The 14,570-nt window shown below is 34.7% G+C and overlaps 1 pseudogene across 1 annotated transcript in view; it reads left to right on the top strand.

Annotated features, from left to right (window-relative positions):
- LOC311620764 (nuclear prelamin A recognition factor-like) overlaps window positions 1-14,570 on the top strand; it is an 869,153-nt pseudogene that overhangs the window by 46,369 nt on the left and 808,214 nt on the right. The window lies entirely within an intron of this gene.

Here is a 14,570-nt window from a genome sequence, read left to right as displayed (position 1 = left end):
ACATTTAGCATCCAGGTAATCTGTAGCATGCTTTATATTCTACCTAACTAGCTTATGTGCCAAGTAATAGACTGAGCACATCCTGGTAAGATAAGACTGCCCAGTGATAGACAACTTGCCCAAATAATTTTCAGTTCTACTTTATCATATTTAAGTCTAATCCATGTGCTTACTCCTCCTACCCTTAAATATTACCTGGGAAACTATCCTATTCTCATTTCCTTTTTGGTCTTCCTTTTTGCTTGCAACCTGATTTATTGTGAAGTGTAACACACAGAAGGAAGGATACATAAAACCACAAATGTACTGCCTAATAAATTATTGTAAAATGTCCAACTATATACCTACCTTGGAGATCAATGAGTCAAATAATGCCAGTAAATCAAAACCCCTCCCTCAATATGTCTCTTCCTAATAACTAGCCCTTCCTCTAAAACTACTCCCTGACTGAATTTGTTTACAATCTCTCTTACTTCAGATTTTAGGGAACTGCTCAGGCTGTTATAGCAAATTACCATAGACTGGATGGTTTCCACAACAAACGTTTATTTCTCACAGTTCTGGAGGCTGGTAAGTCCACGATCAAGGTGCTGGCAGATTCAGGTCTTGGTGAGGGCCTATGTCGTGGTTTGCAGGCATCTGTCTTCTCATTCTCCTCACCACATGACAGAGAGCAATGAGGTCCATATTCAAATAGTATCTATCACATTGGGCATTAGGGTTTGCACATATGAATTTGGGGGAGTTACAAATTCCCCCATAGCAGCTACTATCCAATTACTTATTTTAAATTGTCCTAAATTTTACTTATTAACAAATTGTCCAATTACTTATTTACAAATTGTCCTAAATTTTCTCAGATTTTAAATTTTATATTCACGAGTCATATAGTAAATGTTATTTCATACATTTTTTTTACTTTATGCCATATGCATTAGCAATATTATTGTATGCAACTGTATTCTCTCACGTTTATTGCTGTATACTATTCCACTGTTGATCACAGCACACATTATTCAACCAATATGCTTCCAGTGAACAGGTTTCCCTATTATCTGCTTTGTGTGTGCTTCCTGGTACACAAAGTACTTGTTTCTGTAAAGTATATTCAGGAGTGGGATGGTTCACCATAAGGTATGTTCACTCTTTTTGTTCATAAAAATATATATTTTTTATTTATAAAAATATAAATCCATCTATCAGTTTCTCCTTGTATAATTTATAATTCTACAATATATAGTTTAAATCAGCAGTGGCTCCTTTCAAGTCTTCCTCCGAAAAGATGTTAGTTGAGGCCTACTCTTTCCACCTGCACAAATTTCCCACGCTATTTCCCATCCTACTGAAGAACAACAAAGCTCAAGAAGAGGTTAGTTAGGGTGGTTCAATTTATTGAAAACTGTTAGTAAAATGCATGATTAAATGATCTTATAATGGATGCTTTTTATTAGTTGGTACACTTGTATGTTTATTCTAAAACATGTTCTATAATAGTATTCTTACATTATATCTGCATAGGATACAAAAGAAATTTAAAGATTGACAAGTATAAAGTAAAATAAGACATCTGTATTTTGGCCATTTCCTCAATTCAATAAAATAGTTAGTAGGTTATTGCTATTAAATCAATAATTGAATCAATAAGTCATGAATTTCCAATAATTACTTGTTCAGACTGGTGTTATGACTTTTGGGTTGAGCAAGAAAGTCTGGACTTCTTAGTGTCACCCTCAGTGCTCTTTTGGCAACACTTTTCTGGACTTTGTGTGAAAAGGAAAAACACAACCTAGGGTCACTGATTGAATTTTACTTTGTCCCTCTCTGTTTGCAACATTCTTTTTGAGCTATTATTTTTCTCATTGACATTTCTTCAGAAGACTTGTATAATAAAATTGCCTTTCACTATTAGATTTGTAGAAATGGGGCATAAAAGTGAAATAAAAAATTCTTAGAAAAATATTTTATTTTTTACAACATTGAGTTTATATATTTGCATTATTCCCATTTATTTGTATTTTGTTTGTTCTTCAAATGACTTATGCAAAAGTTCATTTTGTCCATATTTTAAGCCTGTTGAAAACGTCTGGATAAAGAAAAGGATGGCTCCCATAAAAAGATTTCCTCATCATTTGAGCAACAAGCTCCTTCTATAATATATGTAAAAAGTTGTACAAGTAACCACTTTCTGTTGTTTAGATTACACATTAATGTGGGTTTTTTTTCCATGTTATTAGGAAGTAATTTTATCCATATCAAATGCAAAAATATTCAGAGTTAGGAGACATTTAATTGTGTCCTTAAGTTTCTATGTAAAATTGAATGATAAATTATACATTGTATGGTGGCACTTGACAAAATTCACTAATATCATTAAAATTTATAATTTCTTTTATCCAGAAAATATTTAACTATGTATAAATAGTAAAGTAAGTTTTATACAGTAACTTAATAAAATTATTCTTTAATTTGTGTTTACCAAAAATTAGATCTACAATTACCATTTGTAAGAGACAATAATGAACCTAAATATAGATACAGACATTTTCAAAGTATAATTGATCTGCTGATGTTATTTTATTTCTCCATGCAGAATTTCCTATTAATTAATTGCACTCAACAATTACTTATTGAACCTATATTTTATTTCAGGAGCTATGCATGATGCTAGAGCTATGAATTTACTTTCATTATGTTCTAGAACATCTTCTACATTCATGTTTCTAATTAATTCTCTAACACAATAGTCCATTACCCATCACTGTTTTATGCTGTAATCAGTCTAGATGCCTGAGCTATATTGCTAACAAGCAGACACTGTTCTGCTTCACATGGAATCTAATTTCTAACGTGTCCAGTACCTACTGGTTATCTGGACACCCTCATTTTGAGATGACAACAGATACTCAAACTCTAAATTGTCAAGATCAGTCTCATTATCCTTTATCCTCTAAATATTTTTCTTTCATTGCTAAATCATATACCCAGGAACTTAACCAAATTCATGGGCTTTATCTTTGATTATTTTCTCCTTATGTTATTTCACAATAGACTCTCTTTATTTTATTAATGTTACCTCAGAAGTATGTCTCTAATGCAAACCCTCCTCCCTGACTATGCTTCAGTTCAGACCTTCACCATCTTTCCCTTTGACTGTCATAGTAGACTTCTAATTGTCTTCCCTTCCTCTAGTCACATTCTCCTCAACACTTCCAATAAAATTATCTTTTCAGCTTCTTCCTAAGGAATGGAAAATTAAATAAAAACACAAATAATAATTCCTTATCACTCTCCTTTGTTTCTTACTTGTTTATAAATACTTGTTGTCTAACATACAACATCCAAATTTACTTTAATTATGTTCTAGAACATCTTCTACATTCATGTTTTCTAACTAATTCTATAACACAATAGTCCATTACCAACTAATTCTATAACACAATAGTCCATTACCCAGCACTGCTTTATGCTGACATCAGTCTAGATGCCTGAGCTATATTGTTAACATACAGCTCCCAGTTATATAAATCATTCAGGATCTGTATTTCTAAGTATATTTTTCATCTCTTTGTCATGTCTGTTTAACTTTTGTCTGTCTGTCATATTTCTATCTAACCTTAAATGGTAACTCATCTTTTATGAATATTCTAGAAATAGAGTTCAATCATTTGCTAAATATTTATAGAGTACCTATAATTAAGAAGTAATATAATTGGCATTGGAGATACAGAGCATTGTTTTTAAATGTTACATATTCATTTATTTAACAAATATTTATTGATTACCTTCTTAGAGCCAAGCACTGTTCTAGACAGTAGTCATATAGTTGTGGACATTCTAGATAGGGTATTGGTCCTATCAAGTTTACATTTCAGTGGACAGACAGATACTATTTGACAGTTCATAGAGATGGGTGGTAGGTAGATCAGATGACAGATAGATGATGATGATGATGATGATAGATAGATAGATAGATAGATAGATAGATGATAGATATAATTCTCTCATAGGATTTTAATTATAATAGAAGTTAAGAGAGGTAATATGATAATGAATAGAGAGCAAAAGGCTATATATAAAAGAATCTTTTGGGGAGATGACATTTGAGTTGATTACTAACCATAAGAAGATTCAGAAATAGAGTCGTCTATCTAGGTAAAGATGAATATAATACACATCACTGAGAAAAGGAAGAGTTACATTTAATTGAAACAGAAGGAGGAGAAAGATAAATAGGAGAAAAGGAGGAGGTACAAGAGAAAGAGGGAGAGGTCAAGGATGTGGACAAAGAAGAGATGAAGAAGAAATGTCAGTGAGCCTGGATTATAGAGACAATAACAGTAACAAGGCGGGCAAATGAGGCCCAGATCATAGAAAGCCATGTGTAATCCACTATGGAAAATAGACTTTCAGCAGGACCAGAGAACCACTCAGTGCTAAGTAGAGAAGGGACAAGATCTGTCACCATCATTACATAGCTTTATTTTGCAGTTTGACTTGATATTGCACTAACTTCCCTACATGTCTATTATTCTGCCACGCAGGATGCTCCTTGAGTGCACAGAGACTCCTGTGCACGCAGCCTGTACATTTTGAACTGGGGAACTGATGAATAAATGAATGTCAATAACTTCAGGGGCTTGAGTGATTTTTATACTGCTACTTATGCTCTAAGACTAATATTATTTATAAAAACAATTTCTTCTCAAATATAGATATACTAAATTCAAAAATGCAATGTGCTAAAATACTTTATAATTTCCAGTCAGAAGAAAATCAGATTTTATTTACTGTATTTCTGAACAAAAGTACCAACAATACAACAGAAAAAAAAGACATTCAGAATCAACAAATAAAAGACTCTTTCTTTACCACACTTAAAACAATACTTTTTCAAAATATTTAAACAGTTCTGTCTTTCTTAAAACTTATATTTTGTAAATACTTTAAAACAATTTGCTATTTTAAGAAACCTAAAATACACATTTTCTTTATATTCCCTAATTATTTCTTTATTATCTCCATTTTTCTAGAACTCAGAATAACAAGTGCATTGCTTATATATAGATTTATAAAACAAGATGTGCCTTAATGTTGTGTGTTGACATCTATAAAAGTAGTCAGGAAGAAAATAGCCAGAATCACCAGTCAGGGGAAAGCCTGGAAAGCTGCAAATATTACCCAATGCATCCCACTTAAGAGTGCAATACGGTCTGAAATGACCTTGCAGTGGATGATTTGGAGGCACTTGAAATCTTGCTTCAACAGCAGATCTGATAGTCATGGTTTTATTTATCTTTTGCTAAAGCTTAGCAGTTGGACACAAGAGTATTTGCTGCAGTAGTGAAAAATCAATATGATTACCTCTTTGCCACAGGCCTACATCTAACTACAATATCCTGGACAACACGTATAAGCATCACTCACAGGTAATGCTGCATTGCGGCCGAAGCTGAATGAGAACAAATAACAATGACATCTCAACATTTGAAAAGTTACAGATGGCATTAAGAGTTAACACAGAGTGCAAAAATAAAAAGAAATATTCCAGCTTCCCTTGTGGTATTAAAGTAGAAGCCAGCTTATTTACACTGCTTTTAAGAGCAGATTGAGTATATTTAACCAAAAGAGGGAGGCTCAGTTTACATAAGAATTAGGAATCATATGTATTTTTATTATTTTCTGGCACATTACTAAAATAAATCACCACCTCACTTCACTTTCCCTATATGTTCAGTTTAAAATACCTTGCCATTAAAATAGCATTTAAGATAAAATTAAAATATTAGCATCAACCTTCATCTGGTTGAAACTGATGATGTGTTCTTGATTTAAACTTTCAGCTCCAATGATTTGGGTAAAATGCTGAAAAGAAAGGGAACTATTTCAATTAGAGAAATTTGAGGGTTTAGTCACCTTTAAAAGAAGGTAACATTTATATTCCCATATAAAACCAGATAATTATAAAATGCGAAGTATTAATATGTATATTATCCATATTTTTGCACTCATATTTTCTACATACATTGTTTCAAATTATATTTCCTAGTTAATAACTTATTTTGAAAATCAACTTTGAAATTTATTATAGTTTAACCCAGATAAGTAAAACTAATTTATTTCTCTATTCACAATTGTCTCAATTTCATTCCTGTATTTTTTCCAGGGAAATAAAATAACTATAGTTTAACAAATTACTAAAAATAAAATTTTATATATGTGAAGGGCAATAACTAACAAAGAGAACATGTTTTTCCACTTCAGTTTTCATGCACTGCTACAGCGACTCAGCCTCTGGACAGGCTTCGATATAAATAGCAGGTAACAGCTCTCTGAATTGGAAGCGTTAGCCTCCATCATGGCTGGTGACTTGCTTTCGGTGACTTGGGCTGTGTTTTCGGCTGTTCTATGTATAAAACTGCTCAAAAATTATGTGACAGATTCAGGCCAAAATTTAAGAGTCCAAGTGGAAAAACTGTAAATCTGTGGGCTTATCATTCTAAACTAAATATATGACTCAGAGCAGGTGGCTATGCATAATTACAAAACCCTATTTAAGCCTTTAAAAATATTTATCCATCTAAAATATTGGACTGCTTTACAATAATACAATTATTCAATGGAGAAAAATGTGAAGGTCTTCTTCCACAAAATAAGTCCATATGGTTTTACATTTATTCAATTAACATTAGTAATCCACCACAAATAAGAAGAAATTGTACTCCCTCTTATAAATGAGGTTTGGACATTGATAGATTGAACCACTTTAGAAAGACTAGGATAATGGTTCAGGCTGGTACTGAATGAAATTCAACTTCAAGCTGGACAAAGTCAGCAGGAGCAATGTAGCTGGAATAAGGACTTCTAAACAGCTGCCACTCCAGCTGCAAGATGAATACAGACCCAGAGAACGCAGGTGGGAGGAGCAAAGGATAGACTTTATGTCTCAATGGATTGCACCCTGCCATTTCGTGTTCAATGGTAACTGAGAATGAGTTGCATCAAATCCAGATGAGGTGGTTTCACAGTTGTATATCTTTAAAAGAAAATGGTTTTCACTGAATTAGATATTATTTTTCACTTTTGTGTTACTAATGTCTTCATCATAAAAATAAACAGACAACACAAAGCAAATGGGAATCTATTTTTATCTCTGTGTTCAAATCTTTCCAGGCTGTAATTTTTAGGAGGGAGAGAGCGATTTAATTAAATATTTCTGTATTATATATACGCATATATAAAACTAATATGTAAATGTATATATATAATTTTATTTATTTTTTCAGAATATAATATAGTATTATTAACTATAATCATGCTGTACATTAGATCTCTAGACTTACTCATTGTACATTACTGCCACTTCATATCCTTTGATAAAGATCTAATACTTGATTGGTATATTACATATTACACATATTAAGCTACATATATGTCATTTAACAAAATATTATATCCCAAGGGAAAACAATTTTATTTTCTGATAATATCTTAGTATTTTTAAACAATAAGGAAGGAAGGAAATAATACATAGCAGAAAGAGTCTGGGTTTTCTTTAAAGCGGACGTGGGTCTGTCATAGTGAGGAGATGGAAAAAAGCTAGGCAGATAGCTGTGCAGGGATGTGCTCCCCCACCAGGGAACGAATGTCAGAACCCATTGCATGCAGGAGAAAAGAGAGAGTGAAAGGCGGTACACCTTTTAATTTAGGAGTTGGAGACAGCCTTGCTAGTTCTTGATTGGTCTTTTCAAGGAATTTTGCCTTAGGAATATCCTTGGGATATGGTTATCTGCACACTTTCTGCTTAGCAACATCCAGTCAGTTACTAAGACACCCCAACTGGGTAGGGAAGGAAAGGTGTGCTTGAGAGGCATGAACTGTGAAATGTAAGGGGGTGAAGGCTTGTTCCTCCCCTAGGACTTCCCCATTTTGAGACTTTTTTGTGTGTGTTTTTGTTATACTTCAATTGTGCTTCAAGCAAACCCAAAAAGACCAGCATCTTAATGGGATGTCCAATATTATGGTTCCAAACCGTAGGCTCAAGTGGAGATTCTTAAAAGAAGTTAAAAAACATAAGCAGAATGACTATGACACATTTTTGAAATTACATTCTGATTAACAGTATTTTAACTTTGGAAACTTAGTTGTTGCAAAATATCCTTCCTTTCCTCGTCCTTAAGATTAATGGATGTTAGAGGGGCTACAATAAAGCAACCTACTGAAGCAGTGTCTGCTTCATTTAGACTGAATTACTGTTTTGTGTATTTGAATATGCTTATTGCCATCTGAAAACACATACTTGAGATTTTTTTTCTTATTTAATCACAAGTTGAGTCAGAGTATAGGTACTATTTAGCAGATGTTCTTTTAAATATGGTTAACATTTAGAAACTTTAACTTCATATAACTTTTTTCCCCTTGAACTTTGTTTCCCAATATATATTTTTAAACATTTTAAAAAATTGATTTCATAGAGGAAGGAAGAGGGAGAGAGATATAGAAACATCAATGATGAGAGAAGATCATTGATCGTCTGCTCTTGCATGCCCCACCCTGGGGATGGAGCCTGTAACCCGGGCATGTGCCCTGACAAGGAACCGAACCATGACCTCCTGGTTCAGAGGTTAATGCTCAACCACTGAGCCACACTGGCAAGGCCCAATATAAATTTTTGATGATTAAGTCATACAATCTATTATTGAGTACCTACTGTGTTTCCAGATATAAGCAAGCTCAAAATCATAATCAATGAGGAACTGCCAAAAACCTTAAAGTGCTTAATGCTGTGCTTGTGCAGTCCTGTCAGGGGGTGGGGTGGGGAAGGTTGATGTTAGGTATGTAAATAAAATAGGTACTATACTATAGAAAAAAATTTCAATTATTTGCAACTAAGGAATTAGGACATATTTTATTTGAGATGAGCCTAAAAGAAGAAGCTCGTATCAGGGGGCTGAGAATGAATTGAGAACAATAAATTAATGTTATAGTTAGGTTGAATAGGGACCAAATTAAAAAACACACACACACACACACACTATAATTTGTATGAAGGAGTTTAGCTTTTGAGAAGGAAGATAATATGTTTTTTTCTGTGTTTTAGAAAAGTAAGCACTATAGGATAGAAAGGGGAGAAAAGAGAGAATTAATTAAATTAATCAGATATTAAATTCAGAGATGATAAGAATATTATCTTTCTCAGTTCTTTATCCTTTTAAATTTATATATCTCCTATGCTCAAAGACTTGTGTGGGTTGCACCAGCAGGTACTGAATAAATGTAAAATATATCATTTAAACCCAGCTTTCTGAGCACAATACCCTTCCCTACATCCGACAACAAAGAATCATAGGAACATCTATTCTATATATTCCCTTGGTGATTCACTAATGAGAAAGATGTGTTTTAGTTGCAACCACAGCTACGTGATTTTTACAGTCAGTAGGAACTATATTTCTACTTAAGGCAAGATTCTTTTCCTTACATTGAAAAGTTGCAGTGATAATGAAAGCATCCATCTGGTTTAAGGAGAGCCATTCTTTGTGTATGAGAAAAATGAAAGAACTCCTTCCCACACTGAAACATATATCAAACTAATTATTAGGCAAAGAGTCTTTAGAAAAGATCTAGTCTAATCTAAACCATTTGACGAGCAAACTGAGAGATAGAGTACAAAAATTTCAATTCTACTCATTAATTCCTAGTTTCTACTTCGTTTTTATTCTCTCAAGATACACTTTGGATTCTAGTATATATACTCAAGACTTAGTCAGCAGGAAAAGAGGCTGCATTTTAAATAATATTATATAGTGCCAGACTTCCCCACAATAATAATGCTATGCTCAGCATGTGAGCCGGTATAGCTGAGCAGATTTATTACTTTTAACAGAATGTGCTCCTTATTTGAATAATTTATGTAAAACTCTTATTTCTGAAATCAAGATTTATGTTAAGATCAATGAAGTGGTTTAATAGGTATTTTAATATTATTTTTTTTCTGTTTCTCAAAAGAGAAAATGAAGAGGAGCAGAGCAGGTGACAGAGTTTTAAACTTTCATGGAATTTGATATGGAATCAAATCTAGGTTTCACTTTTTTTGTATACAATATTTAGGATCCCTTAAAGAAGGAATGGCCTCAGGTACTGACTTTGGCCGGTGTTCTATGACTCTTGCTAGAGTAGCATTGCTCTGCAACTCACTACGAGGGTTGGAGCCTGTGGCAGTGAAGGTGGGTGTCTCATAGTCTGTGGTTGAGGCAGTGGGCCTCTGGCCAAAGTGATTTCCCTCTCTGAATCATGAGGGGGGTCCAATAGCTAGCAGCTGGGGTGAGGGATCTCAGAGTCTGTGGCTAAAACTATGTGACCTTATCCAGGGATGTGAGTCCTCAGTAACTGTAAAATGAATTATGAAGTTAAAACACAAGCAAAATAATAGGAAGAGCATTTACTAAATATGCAGAATATATTAAGTGTGATGCTATGAATCCAAAGATAACTCAATAGAGAAATGTGAAAATACACATTGAAGGAATAAAAATAAATGGCTGAAAAAATCATAATCAGATGCTCAGTATCATTAGTAATAAGGAATATGCACATTAAAGTGAGGTGATTTTGTTTATTATACTGAGAAAATTATAAACACTGATAATATGAGGGTGTCACCTCTGGAGGAAGTGCATGAATGGGTAAAGCCATTTGAGAGGGAAATGTGGCTGAATCCTTCAAGATCACAAAGGCCTCTATCTCTTGATTCAAAAAAAGAAAAGAGAAAAGAAAAAAAAAGAATGAATGAATAAATGGCTTCGAAGTAACATCTTTTAGTTTCTGGGACTTGTGCTAGTATGTAATTTTCTGAATAAATCCCCCTTTATTACAAACTTTATGACAGGGGAGAGATGTTATGTACTCTTAAATCTTAGGGCTACATTTGATGAGAAGCACTAATACAGTACTAGAAAACAGTAAAAGCAAGGAGTGTAAGCAGGTACACCTCACATTCCCTAGAATTGTAACATTTTGCAAAGTTTGTATTTTTTATTGATGGGCATATTTTATTTTTCATTAGAATAGATCTCAAGCTTTCATTTCAATACACATAAATTCAATTATTAAATTAAATAATTATTCATGTGTTTTCCATCTTGTTATCTATAAGATACAATTTAAATAATATTTATTGATATGTGTAGTAAAATTCATTTACTCTGAATTACAGAAACAGAATTCAGAGGTTTATTATAATACTGTTCAAGTCTGAGAGAGATCTCTCAAGTCTGAAGGAACATCCATATGTTTTCTTAGCTACCTGATATCCTGTGACCCTATAAGACATGATATATTCAAATTAGTAAAAAGTTGACTTTATAATCAATATTTCAACTTTTGGACAACTGACCTGCAAAGTTCATAGACTAATTTATGGGTATAGGTAGGTATCATATATGATCCCCACACTTAGGCATGCTTTTTAAATTATATAACTCCAAGACTCATCTTTCTTGAGAAAAAATAATTAAAATTATGGAAGCATTCTCATTGAAAATTGATATTTATAATACATTTTAACTTAGGATGGCCCCAAATGAGCAAGTGATCCTTCTTCTATTTATAAATAAAAGAAGTTATTGCTTGATGCAATAGCAATGTGAAATAATGAATTAATACTTTTTTTGAGCACACAAATTATAAGATAGATAATATAAAATATTCACATATGAAATTATTTTTATATTGTTATTGGTTTCAGAGAGGAAGAGAGATGAAGAGAAAGATAGAAACATTAGTGATGAGAGAAAAATCATTGATTGGCTGCCTCTTGCAATGCCCCCCACTTGGGGTCTAGCCTGCAACCTGGCCAGGTGTCTTGGCTGGAAGTCAAACCATGACCTCCTGGTTCATAGGTGACACTCAACCACTGAGCCATGCCAGCTGGGCTGTATGAAATTCTTGAAGAATAAAAGATAAGTTATGAAATGAGCACGTCACAAGAAACTATAGATATAATGAATTTTTTGAAAAAAGTTTTATATAAGAAAAATATGTTTGTTAAAACATTAAAAATAAAAGGACTCAGTGGATAAGTTGAATAATAAATTAGAGTTAAGCAGAGAATTAATGACTTGGGAATTAGAACATAAGTAACTACCAACAGAAGAAATAGAAGCTGGTGGAATTTATAAAAGTGAAATCAATAATATATGGAGATAAGAAAGAAGTTAGGACATACTTTTAATCAGAATATCTAGAAAACAAAATACAGAAATAAATGAGAAGCAATATATGAAAAAGTAATAACAATAAATGAGAATTTTAAAAAGCCATAAATTTATTGATATCGGAAGTATATGTTAAGTAGGATAAATCAATCTGTAGACCTATTTGCTTAAAGGGCAGAATAACAAATGAAAATAGAAGATACTAAAATTATTTCATATTCAAAAGAAGAACAAAAATTAGACTGATTGCCGATTTCTTAACAAAAGCAGTAGGAAGTAGATAAGCAGATCTTAATAAAACTGACTTTAGCTAGGTGTGCCAATATTAAATTCCATGTTTGCTATTTACTAACTGAATGACTATGGACAAGTTAATTAAATGTTATTTACATCCATTAGCTATGATATTAAACTAAGAAGTTTTTGCACAGCAAAGAAAATCATCAACAAAAAGAAAAGACAACCTACTGAATGGGAGAACAAATTCAACAAACTCGTCAATGACATATCTGATGAAGGGTTAATATCCAAAATTTATAAAGAACTCACAAAAATGAACACCTAAAAATACCACACAAAAATAGGCAAATACCCTAATAAATACTTCTCCAAAGAGGATATACAAATGACCAATAGTCATATAAAATAGATGCTCATTGTCACTAATTGAGAAAAAAAAAGAGAATTTAAAATACCACCAATAAGATATCTCCTTATACCCCTCAGAATGGGTATCACCAATATATCCATAAGCAAGAAGTGTTATGAGAAAGGGGGAAAGAGAACCCTCCTCCTGCACTGTTGGTGGGAACGCAGACTGGTGCAGCCACTATGGAAAACAATATGAGGATTCTATAATTTTTTACATGGAACTGCCTTATGTCCTAGTGATTTCATTTCTGGATATATTTTAGGGAAGAAAAAAAAAACACAACACTAATTCAAAAGAATATGTGTCCCATATGTTCATTGCAATGTTATTTACAAAAGCCAAGATATGGAAGCAACCCAAGTGCCCATAAATTAACAAGTGGATAAAAAAGTGATGGTACAGGCAGGGCCAGTGGGCTCAGTTGGTTGGAGTGCTGTGCTGTGCACAGAAAGTTTGCTGGTTTCATTCCCGGTCAGAGCAATACCCAGGTTGCAAGTTAGATCCCTGATGGGGGCACACATGGGAGCCATCCAATCGATCTCTCTCTCTCTCTCTCCCTCTCTCTCTCTCTCTCCCTCTTCCCCTCTTTCTAGAAATCTGTAAAATATATTCTTGGGTGAGAATTTTTTTTTTTAAAGTGGTGGTACGTACATACAATGGAATATTACTTGGCCGTAATAAAGAATGAATGTACCTGGTGTACATTTCACCCATATGTGAAATCTAAAGAACAAAATTAATAAGAAAACAAAACTGAAACAAACTCAGAGAACAGACTGATGGTTGACAGAGGGGAGAGGGATTGGGGAACTGGTGGGAAAAGGTGAAGGAATTAAGAGTATAAATTGGTAGTTACAATATAGTCATAAGGATAAGTATAACATAGGGAATATAGTCAATAATCCTGCTAATAAAAGAGTAAAATTCAAATTAACCATCACTCGGAGACAAAAATGGCTGTGCCCATAGACACAAGGTGGCAGCGCCCAGTCCTCTCAGGCCCCCGGAGACCCCAGTCCCAGGGAGGGCTGCTGATGAGAGCCGGTTACTGCGCCCCCCAGCGTGATCTGCTACTAGCCTAGGCCTGTGCATCCCAGCCATGTGCTCCCAGCAGCAGCCCCGGCCGCCTGGGAGGCTCCCACGCCCCCACCCCCCTCAGAGTGATCCACTCCCAGACATGACCCCGGCCATAGGCCTGTGGTCTGGGAGGCACCTGCACCCTCTCAGAGTGTTCTGCTTACAGCTGCGGCCAGGGCAGTGGACCTGGGAGGCAGCCGCCCTCCCTTGTGAAATCTGCTCCCAGCCACAGCCAGGCCATTGGCCTGGGAGGCTCTGCTTTAGCTACCGCAGGGCCAAGGCCTGTCCACTGGGAGGCGCCCTTGCCCTGCTTGGCGAGTCCAGGGCTGTGGAGCTGGGAGGCATCTGTGCTGCACACACGCCCCCCCCGCCCCCACCAGCTATCAGCTCCCAGCTGCGGGTGTGTGTGTGTGTGTGTGTGTAGGCCAGCTAGGAAGCCGCGCCCCCCCACAGCTATCCCCTCCTAACAGCAGCCTGGGATGTCAGCCCACAAAGGGTCTGCGCCCACATGGAGTGATCCCTCACACACCTGTAGCCTCAGAACGTCCCTTGCCCCCAGCCAAGTGATTGGAGATAGCGGGGAGGGGGCAGGTCAGTTGCCTGAAACTGACCCAAAACTAAAAATATCA

This window comes from Pipistrellus hanaki, assembly GCF_964339955.1.
Source record: "Pipistrellus hanaki genome assembly, chromosome: 1".
Lineage (NCBI taxonomy): Eukaryota > Metazoa > Chordata > Mammalia > Chiroptera > Vespertilionidae > Pipistrellus > Pipistrellus hanaki.
Note: the sequence above shows the minus strand (reverse complement) of the source record. Positions and strands in the feature narration are given on the sequence as shown.